Genomic DNA, 6,410 nt, shown 5'->3' on the forward strand with positions numbered 1-6,410 from the left:
GGCCTTTGCTGGTTGGGCCATGGCGTAATGTAAACACTGAAAACGGGATTTGGCGTCACTATGGACATCATTTGTTATTGTCGGCGTAGCACCAAGTTAGAATTCGGAAGTCGGGACTTCCGAACCGAACTTTCTTCCGAAGTTTTATTTGTCAAACTAATTGATGCGTTGTTTAGCGCATCTTTAGGCGAATCCAGCGCACTACTTCCGAAGTTGGGAAAGTTGCCTGTATCAGGAGAAAAATCCAACAATCCAACGTATAAAAAGCGGTATAAATTTATTCCGGATAGACAATATGTTCAAGTAAAAATACACGTATTCAAATGGCTGTCAGTAGACGAATTCTTTAGTTAGGACGAGGTTGTGGTTAATGTAATGCAATTAGCATTTAGCATGCCGATTTGTAATGCTTGGTGTTACTTAGGTCACAGAGAACAGACATGGATGCTCGAACAAAATTTCGTTGAAAACGTGTGTAAAGATTTAAATCGCACCTCAGCGCCGCCAACGCAGGCTGCCCGACATAAAAACTCAATTTCACTAAGTGATGGCGTTGGCATACACTTCATAAACAATGTAGTGCTGCCACCTAGGAGCGAGCCTAGGAGCAATTCGGAATGGACACTAGCGCTAAAAAGTAAAACACGGCAAATTTTAACCATATTTACCAGCACACTAGTGTAGTATTCAGAGCTAATGTTGAATTAATAAACGAAATAGTTGTTATGTCTATCCATGATACTGATTTTATTATTTGATATTTATGGGATGACAGAAGAATCATAGATAAAATTGGAAGAATATCGTGCACCGCATGTCTTCGTGCACCTTGTACTCTAGTACTTTTGTTTCGGGCTGGGTTCAAACATCGCAATCCAAGGAAGTTGGATTTTTGGTAAGTTGCTAGGTTACGTAACTGGATACTGTTTGGTGAAAATAGAACTTCAGTTTGTTGACGACTTTTCGAACGGAATGTCACACTGCTATTCAATGGCGGTTTATTCCAGCCAATTTCGGCTGGAATACGACATGACGCAGTCGGTAGTTATTTTGTGAGTTTATATTCGGTAACTTGCACATCAAAATGGATGCTAGTTATTTAGTATCTAGGTAAGTATTTGAGTAAATTGTAATAAATGAAAATTGAATTATGGAGCGAGCAGGTCTCCGAAGTTTGAAAAATACCGGAGCGAGCAGGTCTCCGAGGTAGAGAGAAAAAATAGTGCCGGAGCGAGCAGGTCTCCGAGGTTAAAAAAATAGATTCCGGAGCGAGCAGGTCTCCGAAGTAAAAACAAAAAAAAAAGAGAAATGATTCCGGAGCGAGCAGGTCTCCGAGGCTTAGAGGAAAAAAAAAAATGCCGGAGCGAGCAGGTCTCCGAGGTTGAAAAAAAACTATGCTGGAGCGAACAGGTCTCCTAAGTAAAAACAAAAAAGGTTCTGAACGAGCGAGTCTCCTTTTTTGATTCGGATATTGATTAAACTGATTTGATTTACGATTTGTATTGGTTTTGGAGATTGAATTGAGTTATTGAATTTAAATACTGTTTGATGTTCAAATTCAAAGTAAACATTAAAGTATGACTTACAGAACATTGCAATGAACAACTTAAACACCACGTTGGACATTTCATTCAAATCTAATATTCGAAGTTAAAATTTTATATTTTGTTGGAAATTTTGAGATTAGTTTGCGTAATCAATTTAGAAGAAAAATATTTTTTCCATTCAAGACTATTCAATGGAACAAAAGTTTAATATTTGTTTTAAACGTTGAATTTAGTATTTTGAATTACCATTGTTTGAATTTCATTCAAAGATTCGTTTTGATGATTAGAATCAGAGAATGGTTTTTCAAGTTGTATTAAAATGGATTAAGCGGTTATTTGAAGTTTGGATTTCTGGAGACGAGCCAGCCTAGGGCTGAAAGTCTCCATAATAAAGACAAACAAAAAAAAAGGTTTGGATTTTAGAATAAAATAAATATTGAATTCGATGATTGGATAAACAATTGAAGGTGATTGTTTGATCCAAATATTAGGTCAACAAATTCGAATTGAAAAATGTGTTTGACAATTGTTTTTCTAATTATATTCATTTATGAACTGGATTCGGAAAAACGATTTTAATGTCTTTTAGACTTATTAAAACATATTAAAAAAAACAGGAGATGAGCCAACCTTGGGCTGCAAGTATTTTACATGAAGACAAATATAATATTTGAAAAATGCTGTAGAAATGATTTTGTGGTTGAATTTCATCTCAATGTTTGAACAGACCTTTAGAATTTTGTAGCTCGGATTCGAAAATCGTATGCAGTTATTGAATTTGAAGCTTGGCCTCGAATTACATTCCGCAGCATGTTGAACTCGGAGTACAAGCAAAATGTCAATGAGCCAACCCGAGTAGCACAACTCTGACCATTTTTTTGCAGTAACTTAAATACGACTTGATGAGGTCATATTTAAGGTCATATTTAAGTAACAGAAGCTAGTTAACAACAAGTGTGCAGCCAGGGAAGGATCCCCGTTGAAGTAAAGAAAAAAAACTTATAAAAGTAAGAACGCAATCCGAGGATTGAGAAATAGAACTGGATGAAAAGATTATATAAGGAATTAGTAGTTAATGACTGGTTTCGACCATTCTTCAGATTTTAAAACAGGAGACATGACATGATTTAAATTAAATTAAAAGTTCACGTTTGAACTTCGGACGGGATGATTGTATTCGAAGATTTAATTTAGACCATGTTTTGGAATTTCGAATCGAATATTGAATTTCATTGAAAATCTCATTTGGTTGTTAGAGTTATAGATTTAAAGAAAATAACATTTGAAGACGTTCTATTACAAGAGTGAGCCAGCCGAGGGCTACAAATCTGTATAATAAAGACAATAATAATAACATTTGAAGAATTATTTTTAAGGTTGTATTCAGATTGGAGAAGTCCCGTTTCTTTATATTGCTTTTGAAGATTTGGTTTGGACAGTAAATTGGGTGATTTCCGAGCTGTATTTCTGAAAAATATACGATAGGAAGTAAAATTCCCTAATAAACATTGTGATTGGGTTCAGAGATTATATTTACTATTTACTAATATACTCACCAACTGAGTTTACTGATTGGATTTGAAAAATAAAATATTAACTTGCTTTGTATAAAAAAGTTGTTCAATAGGATTGGAAAATAAATTATAATTCGAAAATATGATCTATATGATATTGTTGTTTTTAGTCAAAGGATGGATTCCAACGATTTTTTGCCTTGGGTTGTTTCAAACCACCGTTCAAATCTAGGGAGAATGTCCATGTATTCGACTGATGCAGATGCTGTTACAAACATTTTAATTATTAGTTGATATGAAGCTGTGTAATTGTGAATTCATAATACTTTGCACAATGCATTTGCAATATGTGTTTACATTTCATTAAATCACATTTTCGTCTATCGAATGTGTTAATAAATATTTCTAACTGTCTTGCAAATATTTTCACTTGCAAAAGCTTACCCAAGTAACCATGAAGCTATATATGCTTGTAAAAACACAGCCCTAAAAGTTGACTTAAAGTGGAAAAGGGCAATTATAAGACCGAATTAATGGTTCATTACTATGACATGTTGAAATAAAGCATCAGTAATGCATCGGTGCATTCGTAATGCTGATTTAGAGTATCGTTGTCTGACAGTTGATAAATAAATGCAACTTCACATCGTAAAAACTGATCTAATGTAATTAGCATTTAGCATACCGATGTGTGATTGATATATGTGCAATATTGTAATGCTTGGTGTTACTTGGGTAGTATTCTACCTATCGACACGTCGCGACGGCTAGCCGAGCTCAGAGGCGGCAGCAAAAGCACGTGGTAAGCTGTCAAAACTAATCAACACAAACAGCGATGAAAGTGCGGGAACAGTGCAAGGATCTTCCGTATGCGTTATGCCAATGCGAGCAGTGAACAAAAAATGTCAATTCAAAAGGCATGTCGTGTTGCTCTCCCACTCTTTCATCGACCGACAATTTCAACGTCGATTAGATGGACCGGCGATTTCAAACCGTCGGGTCCAGTCTTGAATTCAACGTACAATAACATGATTATTATTATATTATATTATTATGTAAGTGATTATATAATTGAATAATTAGTTATATAATAAAGCTGACAAGGACTATGAGGTTATTAATTAATGGATTTGAGTTTGAATATTGACTACGAGATTCGATGATTATATACGTAAGTTTGAAAGTGATGAACTTCTCTTCTTTGAAAAAAAAAATCACGTTAATAAAGATTAAAAAAAAACGTAACTTTAAGTACATATGGCTGCTTTAGAAAAATAGGTATTGTTGCAAGTATTGTTGCAGTTTCAGAAGACTGAATTTGAAATGGAGACCATTCAATCTATTTCGAAATTTTTATCGATATATGTTTTCATCCGATAATGGCAAATTAGCGGCAACATTAATACAATTGAAGTTTGAAAGGAAACTATGCTTAAATTATGTCAGATTTAAGTTTTAAATTTGGGTGTATTTTCCTAACGATTAGAATCGTAATACATTCATGATTTTTGTTTACGTATGTAAATTAGTTCCATAGCAAATATTTACAAAACTTAGAATCGGATTTGGGGGTGGATTTCAGAATAGGGTTATTTTGTTATTTGCTTTTGAAAATACCTAAACTAGTTTCTCAATCTTTTAGGAAGACAATACTTTTTTCATAGTTTATAGAGTAGAGAAGGAGAAGGATGTAGTATTCAGAGCTAATGTTGAATTAATAAACGAAATAGTTGTTATGTCTATCCATGATACTGATTTTATTATTTGATATTTATGGGATGACAGAAGAATCATAGATAAAATTGGAAGAATATCGTGCACCGCATGTCTTCGTGCACCTTGTACTCTAGTACTTTTGTTTCGGGCTGGGTTCAAACATCGCAATCCAAGGAAGTTGGATTTTTGGTAAGTTGCTAGGTTACGTAACTGGATACTGTTTGGTGAAAATAGAACTTCAGTTTGTTGACGACTTTTCGAACGGAATGTCACACTGCTATTCAATGGCGGTTTATTCCAGCCAATTTCGGCTGGAATACGACAACTAGCACCGCGCAACGGGGACATAACGACATACTTTAAAATAACCAGTACAAACTTTTACACAAGCACGCGAATGAAGATGAACGTCTGTTCTCTGTGCTTAGGTACTCACCACAGGTAATCTTGCTATAGACTCGAGTCTACAGACTCGAGTCTATTGGAACAACAATGTGGCACTTTAAGGTGATTATACAATCAAGCCATGTGGTGAATTTCAAATTCACCACACGGTTTCTCCTCCTATTATCAAAAGTTTAAATCTGGCGTAATAATTTTCGTACAATGCTGAAATTAAAGTCGATTGTTTAGTACTAGTAAGTAAACTATCTACGGATGTTTCATCCCCATGGGCATTGTGGTTCTCTCAATTCGTGCTCTTGAAAAATCACAAGAAAAAGCACGTGGTTTCTAAGATGGCCGATTTGTGGCTTTGTTGTATAACCACCTTAATTGGTATGATATAAAACAATAGAATTTAAAGTTCATCAATAAAATGCATTGTATTTTTATAATATTTTATTTCAACTCTATTGTATTTTTCATCCGGAAAACCCCGGAGCAAAATCTCGTAACAAATCCCGCGGACACGTTTTAAGGGGGAAACGCAATGGAGTGCGGCAACGGAACAGCAACGGCACGATGCGGCAGCTGTCACTTTTGAATACACGGCAGTGTATGGAACGGCACGCAATGGTGCGGAATGTACTAAAACCGCATATTTTTTGAAAATTTTCAAAAAATGCGGCAGCGGTATTGCGGACAGTTTTGTTTACTTTTAGCATGAAGTGATTTTATTCAAATTTGCATTATTTTCAGTAGCAGAGAACTGCAGAGAAAGCAAAAAGAAAGCATAATCAGGACCACGGACACGTTTGGTCTAAAAGGCCAGCGCGGCTTTTCATCTTTAAATTGATATCCCTGGTAACCCTATATACCGATTACAAGTTCCACATCTTAAACACAGAGAAACAGACGTCTCACTTAGAACAAAATGCAATCAAAATCATCGTCACGAAAACATTGTCCCCCAATGCTAAAATCCCGGTGAGTGGCCAAGCGGCAACCAGATGGCAGTAGTGTGCAAACGTCAAACACAAGCAAAATCGATGAAAGCGCCATCGGTGGCCGATTGACCACCTACAAAAGTTAAATAAATCGTTAATAAGGTGTACGATGGAACATATGTTGAGTGAGACGTCTGTTTCTCTGTGTCTTAAAGTTGACCTAATTGCTGGGTGAATCTAATCGGCACACCCCGCTTGTGCTGTTGGGGATCGTTCAAAAATTACGTCCATCGTGTTTCGACATT

Source organism: Armigeres subalbatus, chromosome 2, assembly GCF_024139115.2.
Source record: "Armigeres subalbatus isolate Guangzhou_Male chromosome 2, GZ_Asu_2, whole genome shotgun sequence".
Taxonomy (NCBI): Eukaryota; Metazoa; Arthropoda; class Insecta; order Diptera; family Culicidae; genus Armigeres; species Armigeres subalbatus.